This window comes from Erinaceus europaeus, chromosome 13 (assembly GCF_950295315.1).
Source record: "Erinaceus europaeus chromosome 13, mEriEur2.1, whole genome shotgun sequence".
NCBI classification, from domain to species: domain Eukaryota; kingdom Metazoa; phylum Chordata; class Mammalia; order Eulipotyphla; family Erinaceidae; genus Erinaceus; species Erinaceus europaeus.
In genome coordinates, this window is record NC_080174.1 from 42,793,671 (window position 1) to 42,805,677 (window position 12,007).

At 49.2% G+C, this 12,007-nt stretch overlaps 1 protein-coding gene across 8 annotated transcripts in view; it reads right to left on the reverse strand.

Moving 5' to 3' along the window:
* Window positions 1–3,300: 3,300 nt before the first annotated feature.
* The window catches only part of AHDC1 (AT-hook DNA binding motif containing 1), a 73,662-nt gene continuing 64,955 nt past the window's right edge, over window positions 3,301–12,007 (reverse strand). For all 8 annotated transcript variants that reach the window (XR_009553734.1, XM_060205649.1, XM_060205648.1 and 5 more), the window contains one exon: window positions 3,301–3,721. The gene's annotated coding sequence lies outside the window, so the exon portion shown is untranslated. The remainder of the gene's footprint in view (window positions 3,722–12,007) is intronic.

The window sequence follows — 12,007 nt, forward strand, 5'->3', positions numbered from 1 at the left end:
AAATTTTTATTTATTTTGTTTATTTTCAATCAGAAAAGTTCAACTCTGGTTTATGGTGGTACTGGGGATTGACTCTTGGGACCTTTGTTGCCTCTGCCATGAGTCTTTTTGCATAATCATGATGCTGGCTCCCAACCCTCTCCTTCACTTTTCAAGTCTCCCCACTCCAGGCCCCTCTCTCCTTGCAGTGCGTTTCCATCCTTCCCACAAAGCCCTTTCCAAGTCAGCAAGCTTCCAGGCTGGGTTGTGATTAATCACTCCACTAAATTCTCACTTTCTCCCTAGGTCTCCTCTTCTCCACACCATCGATTCCCAAGCATAGGGCCCTTCCCAGTCCTTCCAGCTCCACTCAAGTTGAGCCTCAGTCCCTTCCGATGAATAACTCCCAGCCCCTCACTGCTCACCTCATCATTCCTTTCCCACCGAGCCCTAAGCCCCCCTACCCCACACCTGCCAGGGTTCTGCTCTGCCTGCTTAGCCTCGTCCACCTGGACAGCATGCCCAAGTGTCTCCAGCCTCCAGTGTCTCTGAACCTATTCATTTGTTCCCTGCAGGAGACTCCTGGAACAGAAGACAAGCTTCTCTAGGCCTCCCTCCACTGGCTCTCCCATTCCTTCTTCCACCCTGTCCCAATGACCTTGCCAGAGCCCCTTCCCTCTCTTGCCCCAACAGTAGGCAATGTCTACTTCAAGCAGGCCTAAGTATGTGTGGTTCTGCCTTTGCCATTCTCCCTCACACCTCCAGCTTTTCTCTCCTTTAGGAATTTTCCCTCTTTATTATTTTTTTTATGCTCATGACCTTAGCCTGAGCTCTGGAAAACCTTTGTGTTCTTGCTCCAGACTGGACTGTGGGCTTGAGCTCATTTGAGCTCAGTGGATGGCTTCTCCTTCACACAGCAGCTGGGGAGGGGCAGTGTCTTCTTGCGTCTGGAGGAGCCTGGAGGTTGGTGAGTGGGGAGCCTTATCCAGCAGAGGCTGCAGCTTTACAGACTGTTACCTTTCCCTGTCTGAGTCCTCAGGCCTCCTCTTTCAGGGGTGGCTACAAGATAAGGCTTTATTTCCTCAGATGAAAGCCTCCTTTGAGTCTCCAAGGTCTGGGCCTTGAAAGCACATCTCTTAGGGTTGTCCCTCTGGGTGGCCGTCAGTTTCAGCAGGGAGAGCCCCAGATAAACCATATTCAGTAGGGTTTTAGCATTAAATGGGGCCATGGAAAAAGCTGTTTTGTTCGTTCGTTTGTTTTTAAGGCCAGGCAATTGTGCTTTGGTTAAGGGTAGCCAGGAGTTCCCTAAGGTCAGGGAGTGGAAACCAGCTCAGCTTTTCCAGATCCATCAGAAATAGGCAGTGGGGCTAGTAGTTTTCTTTTCTCAGAGTTTACCAAAACTGGGAGGAAACACAGACCCCGCATTTGGGGTTCAGGGTGGAAACAAAAATGAAGGCAGAGAAACAATGACCTAGGCAGACCTCATGTTTACACAGGCAGATGCAGAAATTCTGGGGTAAAATGGGGGTTGGGATGGGTGGGTGGTGGTGTTGAAGACAAAGGAAACACAAATAGGGGATACTACAGTCCTTGTTGAAAAGAGGGGCAAGGTTCTCCCTCCTACAAGGGTTCTTGGATGTAGGCTAGAGTGAGTAGCTCAAAGATACGTGTCCTTGAGCCAGAATAGAATTGTAGTGTTCAACGGTGAAGGAAACTCAAAACCTGATCCATAATGGAGGTTCCTTGGGAAAGTCAGGGGAAGAGGGGTAGGGATCCTGGAGGAAGGCACCCCTGTCTATTTTTTAATACTATTTATTTATTTACTTTCCTATTTTGGGTAGACATAGAGAGAAACTGAGAGGGAAGGGGGAGACAGGGAGGGAGTGAGAGATCTGTAGAACCCCTTCAATGTTCTTGAAGCTTCCTCCTTGCAGGTGAGGACCAGGGGTTTGAATCCAGGTACAAAACTTGAGCACCGTAACATAACATGTTCTCTACCAGGTACACCACAGTCCATGTCCCACCCCTGCATTTCTTTTTCTTTTTTTTTGCCACTAGGTTGATTGGTGGTGCTCCACACCTGCATGACTTCTCTGCTCCCAGAAGATTTGCATTTTCTCATTTCTTTTTCCTAGCTAGCGGTTAATAGACAAAGAGAGAAGGGAAAAAGCCACAGCACTGCTCCACCACTCGTGAAGCTCTCATGTGGTGGCTAAAGGATTGAACCCAAATCCTGGCTCACGGCAAAGTGTGTACTCTGTTGAGTGAGCCATCTCATGGCCCTGGTCCCCAATTCAATTAGGAAAGAATGGTGATCCAGGGCCTGAGAGAGAGCTCACTGAGTAGGGTGTGTCCCTTGCCATACGTGGACCCAGACTAAAGTTCCGGCACCACATGGGAAAAACTAAGGTGCCTCTCTCCGAGTGAAAAAATGGCTCAGAGCAAAAGGGAGGGATCTGAGCCTTAGAATATAATAGGAGTCCCAGATCAGAAGACAGCTCTCCTGGAAGGGCATCTGCTTTGGAATGCATGTGACCCAGGTTTGAATCCCTGTTACAACAGGAAAGGCTGCAGTGCCATGATGTCTATCTCTGTAGCTGCAAAAAGTGGGCCTGGAACGGTGAAGCTCCAATGACAACAATAGGGGGAAATATATATATATATATGAGAGAGAACAAAATAGAACTGTCAGAATCCCTGAACTTGGCATAGGATGCATGGACCAAGGGCCAAGCAGAGTGTAGACTGGGGAGACCCAGGGCCTGGGGTGGAGTAAGGGGCCCATCTGCACAGGTGACTCCGATCTGAGGGAGGCAACGCATGGAAGTATTTCAATTCCTCTAGGCAGCCAGTGGCTGGTGACAAAGCTCAGCCAGGTTCCTCCCCTCCCTTCCTTCCATCCACCCTCACTTACCCCCTTTCATAAGACACAAGATTGGTGTGTGTTTTTTTTTTGCTTTTTTCCATTTCTTTTTTTTTATTTTATTTTTATTATTATTATTTTTTTTTAACCAGAGCACTGTTCAGTTCTGGCTTATGGTGGTGCGGGGGATTGAACCTGGGACTTTGGAGCCTCAGGCATGAGAGTCTGTTTGCATAACCATTATGCTATCTACCCTCCGCCCTTTCCATTTCTTTTTAATACAAACTGGGATCTTTGGGTGTGTCCTGCCAACAGAAAACAACAACAACAGAAGAGAAAACCCAAAAGAGTGAAAAATAAGAAAGGAAAGAAAAAAAAAAGCTCCCGCAAGAGGTTCTTCTCCCTCCCCCCCACCATGCGAGTTTGCACACCACGGGACCACAGCAGTTTACAGAATGCAATATACAATCCACGATTTATAATAAAACAGTATATACAATAAATAGGATATTGTTCATTTTTGTCAAACGACCTGTAGATAAATTTCTCAGTGCATACTTGCAGGGCTCTGGACACCTTGGGGCCCTGCTCGCAACCTCTTGCACACGCTCGCTCTCTCGCTCTTTTTTTTTTTTTTTTGTCTTTTTCTAAAACAGTTGTTTTTAAGTTTTTGTACATTTTTAAAAAGTATTTACAATTGCTGGTTTTGTGCAGAAAGGGCTCACCTTCGGCTTCTGCATGGAGGAGATGGGTGGGGAAGGGTAGGGTGAAAGGGAACTGCAGGGGGTGGGTGGGTGGCGTGGGAGGCAGAGGGGCAGGAGCTCCTGCCAGAGGACGATGTGGACGCTGGGAGGGGTCTTGGCATTGGTTTTCTGAAAGCTGCAAAAAAAGAAAAACACACAAGAAAAGAGGCAGCATAAGTAAGTTGCAGACACAGACAAGGAGTTTCTAGGACACGGAGACTAAGAACAGGAACAGAATCCCCACCCAGTTCCAAGTTCCTTCTAGAAAATTCAAGCAGTCTCCAGGAGATTCTTAACCACTTAGGGCCTCCTCTAAGCTCAGCTTCCCTATAGGGAAAGCAGGTGTGTGCCCAAGGCCCACACTGGTGTTAGGCGAGGAGTTGGAATTCCAGGCTTTGGGGTTTGTTATATATCAATAGTAATCTCAAGTCAGACAGCTGAGTTCAATCACTGCAATGCCATTTAATTAGCTCTATGGCCCTGGACATGCAACTGAATCTCTGTGAGCCTCAGTTTACTCATTTGTGATTAGAGAATGAGCCAATGCACTGGTTGGGAGGGAGGATTCAGTAATTTAAGGCAGATTAAGCTTGGCATGTAAATGCATAATAAATTATACTAATTATTATTCATGGTTTTCCCGGGGCCCAGGCCAGTAGGGCTCTCAGAGCCTCGATTTCCTCATGCAATGCTGAGTCCTGCAATTCCTCCAACCTAAGCTCTTCAGCTGGATGACACGAAGGGAGAGGTAGTGCCTTAGCACAGGTATAAGCTGCAGCTTTAATTTCTTCTTCAGCAGCCATCTACTCAGTCCCTACCAATACCATTCTGTTCCTTAGAGGTAAGGGAATGAGGAAGTCTGTCTGAAATAAAGGAACAAAGCCTGCCTAGCACAATACCATCTGTATCTGGCTGCACCTCTGCCTTCCTGAAGCTCAGAGACGCCCAAATCCCCAATCCCTACAATCACCAGACCCTGGAGGTCTGAAGGAACCCTTCCTCCCCTTTTTTTTTTTCTCCTAGATGGTCTTAATTACATGTTCAGGGCACCTGGGGACCTGACTTCCCTATGCAGACCCTCAGCTTTGCTAGGGTGAGCTAGGTCATGCTCAAGACTGCCAGTCATTCATTAGCCTGGTCCTTTCAGAGCCTGAGATCTAACAGTCTCCCACGCTGGGTGAGTGACCATCCCACCAGAATTAGGGGGCAGGCCTGCGGATACTAGAACTGCCTTTTAAGACTCCTCAGCAAGTCCCTCCACCCTCCCCCACCCCCACAGCAACCAGGCAGCTACAGAAAGCCTCTCCTCTCTTGTCCTTTCTTGGCTTCCCTTCCCACCAGGCTACATTGAAATTCTGCTCAGCCTCAGCCGCTGTCTGCTGGGCAGTCAGCCCCAGGGAAGACTTTTTGTCCTGAGGCTGGACTTGCCAGGACTCCCCCAGGAGCTAGGAGAGCCAGGTGGGCTCTCCCAGGGAGGGGCAGTACCTTATCCGGGTGTAGGAAACCAGGTGGTGAGCAGAGGCGTGCAGGGAGGGTCGAGGCTGTGTCTTTGTTAAGCTGTCAGGCCTCTGCAGGTGAGGGAGGATGGAATACTAGCTGTAGGTGTAAGAGGTATGCTTGCTAAGGTGACAGCTGTATTACAATTGGGGTGTGGTAGAAATGCAGCTCTTGGGGGTGGAGGGACTGTTGGGATGGATGTCAGATCTCTGCAGCTAGGGTGACAAATGGGAACAGCTGCAGAGACAGAGGGGTATCCATTAGCGGCCAGGACTGTCATATCTGCAGGGGACAGGTTGGGTTGGCAAGCTGAGGCCATCTATCTACTGTAGTACAGCTTCAGTGAAGTTGAAGAACAGCTGCCAAACTAAGGGCCCTCACTGGGGTGACAGGTATAGTGTGTTGGGATGATGAGAGGGGGCAACTTAGGTGGGCTATTCCAAACTGCCTAGGAGACTTGAGTGTTGGAAACGTAACCTCTCCTGCTCCCCCAAGGACCCCAAGGCAGGCTGGGAGACTCAGCATAAATCTGAAGCCCCCACCCCCTCCAGCCCTCAGCCACCACCAGTGACCCTCTCCAAGCCAGGTCTCCATGGTGATCTCAGTGCAGCCGGCAGCGACTGCCAGAACCATTCCCGTGGTGCCAGTGGCCAGGCAGCAGGGAGCTTTCTCAGCCTCTGCTAAGCCATGCCTGTCTCACCTTCCTCCTCCTACCACCCTCCCCAGCTTTCCTGACTTGGCCAGAATCTGGGGGCTGGAGGGAGAGGGGGATGGGGAGAGAATCAAAACCAGAGGTTCTTGAGCCCAGAAGCAGGGAAAGCGCTGCAGCTTCACCTTGCTAGATTCAGCTTTCCACAAGACAGAGCGGAGCCAGGAAGCCCAGAGCCTGTGCACTGAGATAAAGTGGGAGAGCACACACCCAAGATCCCAGAGCAGACAATGACAATGCAGGCAGATGGGGGCTGTGCTAAAGGAAGACTGGGGAACCTTGGGGAGCAAGGAGGAGGCACCTAGACCAGCTTTGGCTCGAGGGACAGTGGCTCTTTCTCTGCTGAGCATGGTGTCTAGTGCACACTAGGGTTAAGACTGTGTGCTGGGGTGGGGGTGGGGCCTTGGGTGGTGGCACACCTGGTTGAGTTTACTCATTACAGTGTGCAAGGACCTGGGCTCAAGCTCTCAGTCCCCACCTATAGGATGGATGTTTCATGAGTGGTGAAACAATGCTGCAGATGTCTCTCACCCTCCCCTCTCAATTTATGTCTCTATCCAAAATAAATGTTAAAAAAAAGGAAAAGAAAGAAAAGGCTGTGTGCTGAGTGACATACAACATCTTAAGTCTGAATAGCATGTCAAGGTCCAGCTCAGGTCTTGCACAGCGCTCTGGGATGCCTCCTTAGCACACCGTGTTACCATAGCTACCTGTGTACTTGTCATTCCCTTCCATACTCCTCCAGGGCAGAGGCCTGTGTGTGGTACTTCTGTATCCCTGCCTGGTGCTCCAGGACACCAGCCATTATTCCTGCGACTTCATCTTTAAGCAGCTCCATAATGAATGACCACAGCCAGCCCATCCCTAGTCCCTGCACTCCAGTGGTTTTACTGTCAGAGGTGCCAGGACATTAAGTGGTCTCTGCATGCTAGTGGGAGTTGGCACCGGGGGCACTGAGGGCTAGCTGAGCAGGGACTAAGAGTGCTGCAGATCATGTATAAATCACACCCTAGAGAAGTACACACACTAACTACTTGGCCCTGAATTAAGGTCTAACCCCTGCCTTCTAGTCTCTGCCCTCCAGAAGTGGGTCTCCACGTCAAACAGAAGAGTGCAGGGAAAGAGAATGCAGGGGGGCCCAGTGGTAGCGCAGCAGGTTAAGCGCACATGGCACAAAGCGCAAGGGCTGGTGTAAGGATGCCAGTTTGAGCCCCCGGCTCCCCACCTGCAGGGGGGTCGCTTTACAGGCAGTGAAGCAGGTCTGCAGGTGTCTATCTTTCTCTCCCCCTCTCTGTCTTCCCCTCTTCTCTCCATTTCTCTGTCCTATCCAACAACAATGATAGCAATAAGAACAACAAGGGCAACAAAAGGGAAAAAATAGCCTCCAGGAGCAGTGAATTCATAGTACAGGCACCAAGTCCCAGTGATAACCCTGGAGGCAAAAAAAAAAAAGAAAGAGAGAGAGAGAGAGAGAGAGAATGCACAAATTTTTGAGAGGCTGCATTGCTATGTAACCTGGGCTTCAGTTTCTATATAAAATAAGAGTTGAGGGGCTAGAAAAGAGAACATAAAAGTTACACAAAGACTTGTGAAGTCCCAGGTTCAATCCCCAACACTACCACATAACAGAGCTGGGCGGTGCTCTGGTCTCTTTCTCTCTTTCATTAAAATAAAATGAGAGAGAGACAGAGAATATGTCTTTTTTGTTTTAATATTTATTTATGTATTCCCTTTTGTTGCCCTTGTTGTTTTACTGTTGTAGTTATTATTGTTGTTATTGATGTTGTCGTTGTTGGATAGGACAGATAGGAATTGAGAGAGGGGAAGACAGAGAGGAGGAGAGAAAGACACCTGCAGATCTGCTTCACAGCTTGTGAAGCAACTCTCCTGCAGGTGGGGAGCCAGGGGCTCGAACCGGGATCCTTACGCTAGTCCTTGCGCTTGGTGCCACGTGTGCTTAACCCCTGTGCTACCACCCGACTCCCCCACCCACACATTCTTTACCCTCCTGACTGGAGATGTCAATGTAAAGACAAGGACTAATCATGCCTGAGGCACCAGACATCCCAGGTTCAATACTTGGCATCACCATAAACCAGAGTTGAGCAGTGCCCTGGTAAAAAAGTAAGTAAGGGCCGAGTGGTGGCACACATGGTTGAGTGAACATGTTACAGTGCACAAGGACTCAGGTTCGAGCCCCCAGACCCCACCTGCAGGGGGAATGCTTTTCAAGTGGTGAAGCAGTGTTGCAGGTGTCTCTCTGTTTCTCCCTATCACCCCCTTCCCTTTCGATTTCTGGCTGTCTCTGCCCAGTAAATCAAATAAAGATAATAAAAAATTAAAAAATTTTCAAAAATAAATAAGGGTCAGGCAGTGGCATACCCAGCAGAGAGCATGTTACCATAAGCAAGGACCTAGGTTCAAGACCCCACTTCCCACCTACAGAGGGGAAGCTTGACAAACGGCAAAGCAGTGCTGCAGGCATCTCTTTCTCCTTCTTTATCTCCCCTTTCACTCTCAACTTCTTTGTCTCTATCAAAAACAAAAAGGAAGGAATAAAAAATGGCCTCCAAGAGAGGTGAGTTTGTTGTGCAGGCACTGAGACCCAGTGATAATTCTAGTGGCAATTAAAAACAACAATCTAGGGGTTGCGGATGGGCATGTGACCCAAGTGAAAGCTGAGGAAAAGGCAAAAACAGAAGAGTTGAGGGGCCAGGGACCTAGTTCAGTGCACACGTATCAAAGGAACAAGGAACTGGGGGATCACTAAAGGTCCTTCCTAGTTCCTCCACCTTGCTTCCTTGTCTGGGTGGCGATGTGTCCTTGGGTGAGCCCTTCTCCCTTTCTGGGAGGGGTTGTACTTGAAGAATTCCAAAAGCACTGAGAGTTTGAACTGCTGTAATGAGATACCTCCCACCCCATTTCCAGGAGTGTATCCTGATGACAGTGGGAGGTGACAGAAATTGTCTCTTACCCACTCCCCAGTGCTTAACCTTTCCTCTCACACTTCTCCCTAATCTTCTTTGACTCAGGGGAACACCACAAACCCTGAACCCTGAAATGTTCCAGGCATGATGAGACGCTGGGGAGGGAGGAGGGAACTGTGCACAGAGATGAGTAAACAGCCTAAAGGAGTTGGAGGCATGAGGAAGTGAACGTTCCCAAGAAGGGTTGTCATGGGTGTATAAAGTGCTAGAGATTAGTAGGGTCTGGGAAGGATCCTGGAATGCTTCTTGGAGGAGGTGATGTCTGAGTGAAAGATAGAAACTGACAGATGGGAGTTGGATAATAGGTAGAGAGGGTAAGTAGCTCTGGCTAGGGAACAGTTAAAGGCAAGGTACAATGGTGGTGGTGGTGGTGGGGGAAGCAATCCCAAATTCCATCCTGATTCCATACACAGGGATGGAAGAGGAGGATGTCAGTACCCAAAACACTAGGATGCAACCAAAAATACGTTAAAACAGTGGAATCATAGAAGCTAGTTTCTCGGGAGTCGGGTGGTGGCACAGTAGGTTAAGTGCAGGTGGTGCAAAGCGCAAGGACCGGCATAAGGATCCCGGTTCAAGGCCCCAGGTCCCCACTGCTTGTCCCTTCACAAGCAGTGAAGGAGGTCTGCAGGTGTCTATCTTTCTCTCCCCCTCTCTGCCTCCCCCCCCTCCATTTTTTCTGTCCTATCCAACAACGACATCAATAACAACAATAGTAACTACAACAATAAAACAACAAGGGCAACAAAAGGGAATAAATAAAATAAATATTTTTTAAAAAGTTGGTCTCTCTTTCTTACTAGAGCACTGCTCAGGTCTGGCTTATGGCAGTGCTGAGGATTGAACCTGGGACTTCTGGTGCCTTAGGCATCAAAGTCTTTTCCATAACCATTATGCTGTTTCCCTGCCAGGCAGTGACACACCTGGTTAAGCACACATATCACAGTGCAGGAGGACCTGAGTTCAAGCCATACCTGCAGAGGGGAAAACGTCACGAGTGGTGAAGCAGGGCTGCAGGTGGTACTTTCTATCCCTGAAAGCTTTTTCTTTTTCTTTCTTTCTTATTTTTTTTACCAGAGCACTGATCATCTCTGCCTTACGGTGGTGTGGGGGATTGAACCTGGGACTTTGGAGCCTCTGGCTTGAGAGTCTTTTTGCATAATCATTATGCTATCTACCCCACCCTTCCTGAAAGCTTTTTAATAAATACCCATTCCTAGGATGCAGACTCCATAAGGGTAGGAGATTTGTCTTGTTTCATAGTGCCCTCAGCACCAGATACGATGGCCAGGGTCGCCAGCTGGTTCAGGTGTGACGAACAGACTTAATCTGCTTCCCCTTGACCTCTAGCAGAGACAGGGCACCATGGCAATGCAAGTTAGGACAACAAAGATGGCAAATCTGTAGGGTGGGACATGAAGTCACAGGAAGGGCTGGGAGATAGTTCACCTGGTAAAGAGCCTGCCTTACTATGCTGGAAATCATGGCACCACAGCACTGGGGGAAGTATCACATGGTGGACTGGTCTCCCTCAGCTGTCTTTTTCTGAGATTAAAGAAAAGCAAGTGGCTGGGGAAATGCCACAACTGGTAGAGCAGTAGATTTTCATGCCTGTGGCCCCTAGTTCAATCCCCAGCACTGCATGTACTGGAGCGGTACTTTGTCTTCTCTTTCTCGCCTTGTTAGCCTCATCTTAAAACAGAAAGGGGGGCCAGTAGGTGGCTCACCCAGTAAAGCACACACAGTATCATGAGGAAAGACCTAGGTCTGAGCCCTGCGTTTCCACATGGGAGTGCTTTCAGGGGGAAGCTTCATGAGCAGTGGAGTAGTGCTGCAGTGTCTTCCCACCTGTCTTAACCTCTAGAGGAAAAAAAAAAAGGCTGCCAGGAGTGGTGGAGCTGTGTAGGCACTTGGGGCCAGTGATAACCAGGGTGGCAATAATAGTAAATAAAAAAATTGGCTCAAGAGTGGTGGAATTACACAAGATCCAGGACCCAGGGACCCACTGCCATAAAATAGGAAGAGAAAGCCACAAGGGACAAGGTGGGGAAAAAAAAAGTTTTGGTTGCTGGGCATCAAACTGAGGGTCTTCACATGTAAAGCATGCTATATATACCTCGGAGCTATACATTGGCCTAGTAATTTCTCAGATGAGAGAAAGAACACTTGGGTCATTCAAGAGTCTGGGTCCTATTGCTCACTGAGGCTTTGCGTTTGTTGGGTGTGATTTCCTTGGTCTCTGGACACCCTAAGGAGAGATCCCCACTGCCGAGACAAAGAACTACCAGTATTTCACAACCTCCTGCCAAAGGCCCCCAACCCACCCTTGAATACAAAATCCTTCCCCGGAGAGAAGAGAGAGCTGATAAAGGCTCTGGAGTACTGAGCAAGCAAGAAAGGGTCAGAGGCTTCAGCATTCAGATGTGGGGAGGTATTTATCCATCCTTTATCGACCAGTGACTATGTGTTCCCTATGGGGAAATGCTTCATGGGTAATCTTGTTTAATTCTCACAAGAGACACAGTGAGGTGATGTGACTCACCAGGTCACATAGCTGGCAAGGGTTGGAACCAGGCTCTGCAGAGAATGCCATCTGTACCCACAGGCATGCTCCTAGCCACCACCCTTCTGTCTCAGGGTCATGTTCCTCCGGGCTCTTCCAGATCCATGAAGTTGTGTGGAGATGGGAGAGGAGGAGCGTGAGTGGGCATGTTCACAGAGAGATTGTATTTCCAGGAAACGAGAGCTTAGAACAATAAGGCCAGGCCTAAAAATGGCTGTGGGAGAGGCCAGAGACAGGACTGGAGGGAGGACGGCCTCAGAGAGCAGGAAGGGGAGTCCAGGAGAGGCTCAGCAGGACGAGCTGTCCCCTAACATGAGGGCCTCTCGCTCAAAGCCAGAGGCAAGATCAAATGACCTCAGGAGGTTTCAAGACATGGCGAGACAAAGCCCAGAGCAGTAGAGTCTGGCCCAGGTCTGGACATGCCTGCTGACCCTGTCTGGATGTTGGCCTTGAAATTGCTTCCTGTTCTGCTCAGACCCCAGATGGTGTAACCTTGGAGGACCTGTGACATTTCTTTTGGCCTCAGGTCTAGGTCTGAAGGGGAATCAGGAGGAGAGGAGGATTTCAGATTGCTGAACACCACGGAGGGTGGCGTTCCTACCCTCTGATCCAGTCCTCAGGTCTGGTTGGAGCTGATCTTCAGCCATGCAGGTCCAATGGGGAGCC